Genomic DNA, 10208 nt, shown 5'->3' on the forward strand with positions numbered 1-10208 from the left:
CAATTTCGTTTTACGTCTCGTCCCACAGTGGCAGTTATGTGCTCCGATTCGGTCGAATAGAGTCGCTGGCGGGATATTGCATAAACTCACCGAAACGAAGATCCCATAAAGCGCTGGTTTCAGGATTTGCGTTTGGCTTTACGACCTCGCCGGGGGTTGTTGTGTTGTGGTGGCTGATTTCTCCGAACTGGAAATGGCAGTTGAACATAATTTTAGTGTCGGACTGTTCATTGCGCCACCGATCCAGTATGAAGACGTGTGGTGCCCGCCAGTGTAGCAAGCGAATTGGCTTAATAAAGAAAAGTGATGTTTGCTAGATGGGATCTCTTCCCAGAAGCTACTTATGGACCGGCGATACGGCGGATTTGTGGGTTGGGTTACACTCTCAGAAGTTGAAGAACCGTGTTTCACCCCCAGCAACGCCAATTCAAGCCAACAGTCAACAGCCAAAAAAGTTTCCAACTCGCCAAAGGCAAGGTGTCAACACAGAGTGTGAAAAGGAACGCAAACACTAGGCCAACATTGTTCATTCTGATCACATGTAAACTGGAAAGCACTTTCATTAAAAATTCCCCCACAAGCACATAACAGATAATCTGTCGCACGTTTCGGCAAACCTGGGGGCGACGAGGACAGAAACCACAAGCGTCAATGTATCAAATTTAATTACGCGCACCTTTCCCGGGTGTATGCGAAGCAAACATTCGGCAACAAAGTTAGCCTCAGGCTGCTGGTGACACCTACACCGGGAGCGTGGGCGGTCTATGTTTGCTTTGGCTGACCGATGTTCTCGGTTCTGTTCGACGTGGTTCCGAGCCATCATTATCGGGCAGCATCCCAGGATAAAAACCCCCGGCTGGAAGGTAGTGGAGAATCGGATTGAATGGCCGGTGCTTCCCACCCGAGCTCTAGAGTGAACGTTAATGAGTGTGAAAGTAAGCAAATACGGCCACGGCCATTTTTCGGATCAATTTCGTAACCCAGAAAGCGACGCTGGGAGGGAGCCGTTCCAGTTAGTGGGCTCCAGAGGTGCTGTTCAATTGTGTTTCGTCACACGCCACCCCATCCATCCGGCCCTGGGGACGGATTCGATCTGTCAAGATCAGTCGCTCTGGTTAGGTCCGGAACCGGATCAAAAGCGCGACCACTAAAGGGCTAAAAGCCGCCGTAGGCTTTCTCCTGCACGGGGAGCTGCCGCCGCTGGTGGTGGTCGAGGACAATTGCAACAATCACCCGCGATCGAGGGGTACCCGCGAATCCCGCAGCGTAACGAGGAACGGCGGGCGAAGAGCCCGGGTTTTGAGCCCCATAAAGTGATAATTTCGCTTTCGTGTGGCGAGAGCAAACATTTCGAGCACCGGTAAATCTTGACTCAAATTTCCTGGCCCTCGATCTGCGGTCCACGGTCCGCGGCCTACCAATTGGTCGGTCCCGTTGTGGAGGCTGCCCATTTTGGGGCACCGTTTTCGGCTTCCACAATTCCCGGACGGTGTCATGCGTCATGATTGTTTGGTGCGGCAATCGAAAGTAATCTCCGACGGTGTTAGTACAGACCGTCCACCGGCTGGGGATGATTGTGGTGATTAGAGAGAGGGAGAGAGGGAGCGAGAGCGTTGCGGTGGCGCGGCGGGTAACGAGCAAGTACTTTCGGCGCGCGCGACACGGGCGGGAGAAATTGAAGAAAGTTTTAGGCTATCCGCCGAGAGAGGTCTGAGTCGATCGTAGCGATAGTGGTCCCGACGAGTACACCTCAGCGGTGATGAGCCTGACACAAAAAATCACAAACACAGAGGGGCGAGTGGCGGGGCAAATAATTGCAAATGGGTCCCGGCGCCGAAAAAAAAAGCTCGACTCCTAAGCCCTCCTAGAAAGTTGGTCGCAACTTTCGCTTTTCAACGCATTCTCGGAAGGAGAGCTGTGTCCTGTTTGCTGCTTCGTCGCCGACACACACCCACACACACGTAGACGGTCGGATCAGCGGGTGGGTTATGCTAAACTTTGCTTTTAAATCAATTATCGTCTATTGACAATTTTTGGCCAACCGGTTGTGGCGGGTTGGCCATTCTGTGAAGAAGTTGATCAAACGATTCGAGCGGCGCCAGTGAAAGCCGGCCTTTTTAGGGCTCGGTGCCCGAATTGATCCCTTTTCTGTGATTGAAGTATCGAAGCCCTTGAAGTTTAATCAAACAAACCGATCGCAACTCGGGGCAGGGATCACCTAAGGGAGCGAAAAACTTATCGGCAACAGACCGCGCAGCATCAACCAGTGAGCTAGTGGGCTGTTCAAACAGTTTTGCGGTTCAATAACAGAGGGCGCACATTTTTTTCTTATGTTGGTACACTCTTCATATGAACGTATGTGAAGTTTCATTTCATTCTGTCAATTCTTTCTTTGTTTACAAGGCATTTAGTATCGAAGTTTCATAGTATTTTTTGCTACGAAAAAAATCAAGTAACGAAAGTATATAAGGACTCTTCGCCGTGAATAAATACAGTAAAAAGATGGTCGTACAAGCCTTGAAGACGAACCACGTCAAGGACGTCCAAAAACAGCATTTTTTCCTGAAATTGTAGAAAAAATACAAGATATCGTATTGGAAAATCGACGAGTAATTGAAAGAGATTTAATAGAAGGGATTTTGTTTGTAGATTACTTGCAAACTGGTAAAACAATAAAATCTTAATATTATCATCAACTTTTAGACCATCTGAAGGAAAAACATTTAAAAAAGGACTCGGTTTGCAGAAGAAAAAATCATTTTTCTTCAGGACAATGCATCGTGTCACAAGAGCAGCGTTTTACTATAAAATTATGTTTTACATATCAAACCGCACCACTTATTGAACAGCCTGGCATGAAAGTGTTTCCAAAGCAACCGCGAGGCTTCAATCAGTCCAACAAAACCGCACGAAGCGCGGCCTGAAAACCTGTGAAAACCCTTTCGATTGGACAGGTGTAAAAAACTGGCCCCTTTTGTAAACAAACAATCATGTCGGGGTGGCCGACGCAGGAGCCAGGAGCAGGAGCCGCCGCTTTTTGCGGCGGCGGGGACACTGTTTACACTTTTAATTTCTATGTCAGTTGGCCACTCCCTTAATTGACACCGCGCGCCTGTCCAGGGCTGTCCAGCGCATTTCCCTTTCGTAGCGGCCACCTAATTAAATGGCGCTAATCAGTGCCCGACTGTGCGGTGAGCGAGGACCGTTGTGAAAGCTCCCCCCGAGCGCGCCATGTCCGCGTCACCGAAAAACCTAATACGCCGCGCTGATGCCAACTTGTGTCTTGTGTGGCTAATGGTTTTTAATGAACAACGCCCTCGACAAACAAAATGCGCACGTGTGTGGTTGTGGGGGGCTTTCTCACATTGACCGTTCCGGTAGCAGATGTTCACATGTCCACCTGCCACCGGGAGGGTCAGTGAACGGTCGGTATTTTCATGTCCGTCCCGAGATATTAGTCCCGGAAGCACCCTTTAGCTGCCGGGCCGTCGTATCATCTCCGTCGCACGATCAAGGTCCCGTGCGTGTAATGGGCTCTCGTGTGGGTGAGTGTGCGTGACTATTGTTTTACCAAAGCCGTGAACCGTTTTTCGTCTGTCATCATTTTGGTCCATCGCGGCGCTCTTCTGCCTCTTTCTCTCTGTTTCTCTCACAATCTTTCGTTTATCTCTCTATCTGTTTTATGGTTTCTGGTCTCGAGTGGCAGCTGCTGGGGTTTCTTCGACGGTTTCCACATGAGCTGCGTCGCCTATCTTGGAGATTGTGTCTTCGAAGCATTTAACTACCACACCGGGCCGGGGATCGGTTCCGTAACAGTGGGCAGCTAGCCACTCGATGCCGCCTGGAGCTTGGAGGGAGATGCGCATTTAGACGATTGAAACGTTGTCGTTATTATTAATAGGGTATGCGTAAAGGGGCTTATGTCCTTTTGTGGCCATATTTTCAGTAATTTTTTTATTTTGTTTTCCAACCTTTACCTGTTGGTTTTTTCTGTAGTTTACAGAATAAAATTGCCTTTCGAAATATATTTAGTTGTGCATCATCTTATAATGGACCATCCCGTGCCGATTCCATTATATCGTGAGGTCCAATCCACCTTATTCTCTGTACAATTTCTGCTTCGATGTTGAAGTTTTAACGCGAATGACATAACTGTATTCATTGTGCATCACCCTAAATAAGTTTAGAAAATTTAGTTTATTTTGTTACATTTTATAGTTGGCAACATTTTTGGCAACTGTTTCAATCAAATATATCGGCCACATTTTATATGGTTTACAAACACATGTCTATATGTTTTGTATAGTGTTTTCATAATATAGGTAAACCATAGAATTTAGTTATCATATATTTGTTTGATCTACACATTTTTTATATTTCTAAACCAGATTTGCCATGTGTTGACTGAAGTGTGGCGATCCACGTGGCCAAGTGATTAAAAGCGCAAACACTTTTCAGACGCCCTAACATCGCACTACATTGGCCGTCGTTACATTGGTATCTCGTTTTAGTAGGCTTAATTGAACATTGCAACTTTATGGGCCAAAATATTCTACATTGAATTAAAAAAACATATGTCAAATCGACATTTAATTTTTGCTGGCTTCTCCCTCTCGATGGCGATCTCGGAGGGGCCCAGTTCGCGGCCCGCGTCTTGGTCTGCCTGTCTGCTTTCTCTCTTTCACTCCGGCAACGGAGTTAACACGCACACAGCGACGAAGCCGCGATCACGTTGTGGATCGGTCCAATGGTTCCGTCTCCCGCGGGCGATCGCTTCGCGGTGCGGCGCGACCGGATTTATTTGGCTGGAGAAATCGGTCGAAGCAAGAAGCATCGTCCGTCGGTCGGTCTGTCCTCGTGTCTCGAGAAGCTTACGCTCTCCGCCGGAATCCGGGTGTTTATTATTTTTCGCCCGTTTGGTGTGCGTTTTTTTTGTATCGCTGAGGGAAACGATCCCCCATTCAGTGAAAGGTGTCGGTGGTCGGTGGGCGAGTGAGATTTTTGCCCGTTGCGAATTGCAGTGCCGTTCCCCGAGGGGGGCAGGATACTGAGGAAAGTCCTCATAAATGTTCTCGTGCCGTGGCCGCAGCAGTGAAGAAAGTGCGCCCGACCTTTCGGTTCGATTTCGATCAAAAGAGGAGAGCTGGTTGAGAAGAATCCTCGAGTGTGGAAAAGTGTTGACAGCATCCCCGGGCTGGCTCAAAAAGATCCCCCAGCCAAGGAAGTGCATGTGAATCGGGTCATTTCAACGGAAAGGATGTGCCAGTGTTTTACGGGATAGCGTTGGGGAAAGGAACCCATGCGAGAAAGTGACGGAATCGGAAAAGTAGAAAATACACCAGCAGCACCAGCAGTACCCCGAGATCGTCCCGTTACCAACGATAGCAACCGGAAGTGCCACAGTCGCAAAGGTTATTTTATTTGCTAAACTAAACTTCAGCAACACCGGTCTCGATTGCAATTTCCGGCCGGAAGTCGGAAGGATGTGGGCTGCGGTCATCGAAATGTCATCCAATGTCGGGTCCGAACTCGGTCACTGTGACGGTCGGCGGTCTCGAGTGAGCTGCATTCGGAATCGAAGGAAATGCAATTTCTTTTCCAACACCCACCCATCAGAAACGCACCCCACCTGGCCGTACAACACAATCGGACACGGACACACACCCATACAAACGATTGTTAATGGCTTATCCCGTACGTTCAGCTGCCCGACGGTTGCCATTTGCTACGGATCAGCGGTTCTCGGGTGGCCCAGACCTTCAGTGGTGAGACCTGAGACCCGTGCGCTACCCACTTACTGATTGGGAGCAGTCCAATGCAGGGCACGGATGATAAAAATGTCAGAAATATTGTTTCGTTCTCGGTGCGTCTCAGGGCGACGGAATCGATCGTGATTCCATCACTCCCTCCAAACGGGGCCGCACCGGACATTATTTATGCAGACTCAATTTATGGACACGCTCACGCTCGGTGGCTCGGAAACCCGGCGGCAGGTGGAGCTCGGCGCAGCCCCGTAGGTTGTTGTTAACACGGCCGGGTGGGGAGGGGTCGATAGTAAAACCTGTTACGAAAGAAAGTTTCCACGCACGACGTGATGTCGGGTCGTTGCTTTCATCCGGCTTGGGGCCGAGGCCGAGGAAAACGGCGGCTGGTCACGAGGAAGGGAGGCGTGCTGCTCCTTACGGGCACGCCGCACCGAAACGTAATACGTTTGATAGGAATTTATTGTCTTTTCCCAATTCCCCGTTTGACGGCCATTGGCCGGATCTCATCTTTCGGAGCTCGGATCGTTTCCAAATTCAAGGGGCTCTTCAGTTGTCGGTGACACTTTTGTCGTCCGTTTTGGTCTGATCTGGCCTCTCCGGGGTATAGCCGTGACACTCGAGGGCATGATGGATTGCCTTATTGGAGCCAGGCGGCAAAGGAGACTACGGCCAGAGTTGCGCCCAGCATCAGAACAAGGCCTACTAAAATAACCCTTTAAATGGTTCAATCCTTAGGGCTTTGCTTGATTTTGTAGCGATCGATTCAAGCGATTCATTAGCACTTTACGGTAGTCCCTATTGATATTCCTTTTTCAAGCTATTCGTTGAACTTTTTGGCTTGTGGAATTCAAACATACGGAACCTAGAACCGGCTTTTGCGTCTCCAGTTTCTTCGGCAGGGATGACGATCTTTTTGATCATCATCACCTGGACAGTAGTGTTGGATCCCTGATTGGTCCATTGTCTCAAAAAGTTACGTTAGAAGTGCCTTTATTTCCTGTAAACAGCTACTAAAAGAACGTGTTGTTGCTTTTGATCTTAATTACCCATCTTTCTTGTGGTCAAATGTCTAGGCAAACTACAAAATAATGACATCTTTTGGACTTATTGAAACATTGAGCAATGGGCAAGGAAGAGAATCAGGTCCATGTGGATAGTTTAGTCCGTCATTATAGTCAAATCTCATGAATATCACCAATTGGCACCGACGCAGCGTTTTTATGACGATCGGTCCAAGCTGATCTTGAAGTTAATCCCATCATCTTAAGCTCCGTTCGAATGCCGCCAGTAAATCCGATAACGAACACCAAAAAACCCAACTTCCAACCGATAAGCAGCCCATTTTCCGCGGGATTACGTAAAACAGCGGGATCGGGCGGGTGTTGGCCGCCAAAAATCGGCTCACCATCGGCTCGAATCGAAAGTTACGAAACACTTTCGAGCGTTTACCGAGGCGCCCGATCCCAGAAAGATCGATTCGCACCGCACACCGAATTGTATCCCACCGATTAACGCTATTAACGCGCAACGGGATGCGTCGTTTTCCAATCAGAAGAACTTTCGTTTCGTTCTACTGCTTTCCACTGGTTTTCCTACCGATGTGCCTCCGAGCAGCTGGCGGCTGCCAGCTTCGGTCTTCGTTTGATCTCCGCGAGTGATTCTCGAGTGCCTGCGGTGCCGGTCTTAAAAACATCTGCACGGGAGCGGCCAGGAATCGGGGAGCCGCTTCCGACGCAAGTGGAAAATTCCGCGACGACAGGAATCGCGGCGCAGGAATTTGGATGACGTGGTGCGTGATATCGGCAAAAATCGTCGAACGCAAAACAACGTGCCAACGTGGGTTGTCAGCATGATTTACTGTCCGCAGCGCTTTTTTGTTTTTGCTACTCTGTTTACTTTACTGCAAAGTTTCCGCCCCGGGCGAGGGGGCCACCGATCGATAATGGACCGTACTCCGTGATGCTCCACATACCCACGAGGGCGCGCCGGCCCGATAAGAGTGGCTCGTAAAACCTCCGAAAACATTACGCAGCGCACCTCGCAGAAAGGTGTCAGTGGCAATTACCGGTATCGAAAGGTGGCCGAAAGAGGTCAGCCAAATGAGCCCCACTCCAGGGCGCCCAACGGAGGAGGAGCAAAAAAGAAAGAGATAAGGAAACGCGTGTGCGGGAGAGAACGGAAGCGAAACCTGCGAGGAGGACCCCCGGGCGGTTCTGTAACGTCGGGCGAGGAAAATGATAAGTAAATTACGCACAGATTCCGTGGACTATTTTCTGGTGCCGATGGGGGCAGGGCGCGCAGAGGGGCCTTGATTGGCAACGAGGGGCAACGAAAAAGGTGCCGCGGGACGGGCGCCAGTAACTCATTTACGATCTTCCAGAGTGTAACACCTGACCAAGCGAATAATAATTCGCGCGCGCGGTTAGTCCGTGGTCGAAAGTACCGTTGAAGGCGCAACGCCAGCAACATCGAAGGCCGCCGCCGGGTTCGGCGGCACGGGGCCGTAGGTAGGCTCGGTCAGCTGTTCACGTATCCCGGATCGGACCGCATCGCTCAGCATGGTGTCCCGCCTACCTCCGATAGACATTAATTTCCAAGCGGGAAGTACGTTTTGCATTTCCCGTTAAATCGGCCGCCAGACACTACCACCCCGGGACCGACCAAGACACGGCCCGAAGCGACGGAAATGAGCAGCTCGCCACCGCACGGTAGTTCGAACCGGTGACTAAGCACTACTTAATTTAATGGACGCAAATATGTACACAATACACCCGGCAGCCAGCCACGCGGACAGCGGAAGTTGAGTGCCGTCCAGCACTGCTACTACGAGGCAGATCTGCCTTTGGACAGCCCGTGTTCCGGTGCTCCCGTCAATTGGTTTTGGGGCGAAGAGAATCAATTCGTAAAACGTAAACACGGCCAATAAAGCCCCTGGCCGGGCATGGCCGAGGACCGGGCCGAAGATTGACTTCCCGGCCCGACACGTGGTGGTCCGGGTCGTAACGTCTAGCAATTAAACTTTTATTACCCCGTTCGGTTACTGTAAGGGGTGGTATTTTCTTCCATGCATGTCTGGCCGCACGGCCTAACATTAGCACTAACAAAACGTTATTTAAGATGTTTCGGCATGTCCGAAGCTTGGTCTAATATGAACCGTTTTGTTGTATAATTTATTGTCTTTTTAACGGTAGATTCATAGAAGTTTTGGTTCTAATTGGCGTAAAACTTCAGCAATCTATTTCCACAATCTTCTTTTGAACTCAATTTCTTATCACTCAGGAAGTTTTGCCACGCGAGATGGCAAACGTCTGTGACTAGGTCTGGACTACATGGTGGATGCATTCAAACTTCCCAACCAAGCTGATGGAACACAATTCCTCTTCTGTTGGTCGTTGCTGGTTAGTTGTTGACAGTAGAGCTCTGAATCTAGTGTTTGGCCACACGACTGTAAATCGTAATAAATTATTCCTTTCAAGTCGCACCATGCACTCAGTAGAACCTTCTTTTCGTTAGTCCTAGTTTGGTCACCGGTAGAGCTACTTCACCAAGCTATAGCCACAATCGTTTTCGCATAATATTGTCGTATGTGACCTGTTTCTCATCCCCAGTCTCCATTGTTTTGAGAAATTGGTCGATTCAATTCCGTTTGACCAAGGCTTTTTGTATTGAAGGGTATGGCATCTAAGCATCGAGATTCTTTGGGAATTCAGCTTTGCGTAAATGGCTTAAAACTGGTTAATGGTTCACCTTTAGCTCTTGTGCGATGTTACGATTACTAACATGCCGATCAACTTCGAATGTTACTTGGTTTTTATCGACATTTTCGAGGATGGGTCTGCCTGTGCCAAGTGCATCTTCAACATCAAAAAATGTCTGATCGGAATGAAAGAAACTAAAAATGCACGTAATTAGCTGTTATCTGTACCATAAACACCATTCACAATTTATAGCGATGGGGCTTGCATTTTCGTCTTTCTCAAAAACTGAAGAATGTATCGAATTTTCTCTTTGTACTTTGTGAAGTTTCACTTCCACCGTTGACACCCTGCCACTCACAACTGAATGGACCAAACAAAACACAGCCAAAGATTCGATAGCATGGACTCGAAATGTAGAGCACTAAATCCTTCTGGATGGATAATGGATTGCTGTTTTCACCAACCTGATATTTGCATAACCCTTTGGCCGCTTATCACACGAGTCGTTGCGTGGCACATCAACCGAGATAAAGCCGATTCCCCGTAAAGTCACGGCCACTAAAGCTAAACGGTAAAGTGCGAAATGATCCGGGCGATTAAAGAATATCTTTCCGCAATCATATCAAACGAATGGTCTGTGAAGCATACGCCCAGGAACGGTTCCTGTTCATTGCCGATGTTCTAACTGGGGTTCATTAATTGGGGCGTATTATCACGAGTGTGCTGCTTAGCCTTTGATGCTCTG

The sequence above is a fragment of the Anopheles cruzii genome, chromosome 3 (assembly GCF_943734635.1).
Source record: "Anopheles cruzii chromosome 3, idAnoCruzAS_RS32_06, whole genome shotgun sequence".
NCBI lineage: Eukaryota > Metazoa > Arthropoda > Insecta > Diptera > Culicidae > Anopheles > Anopheles cruzii.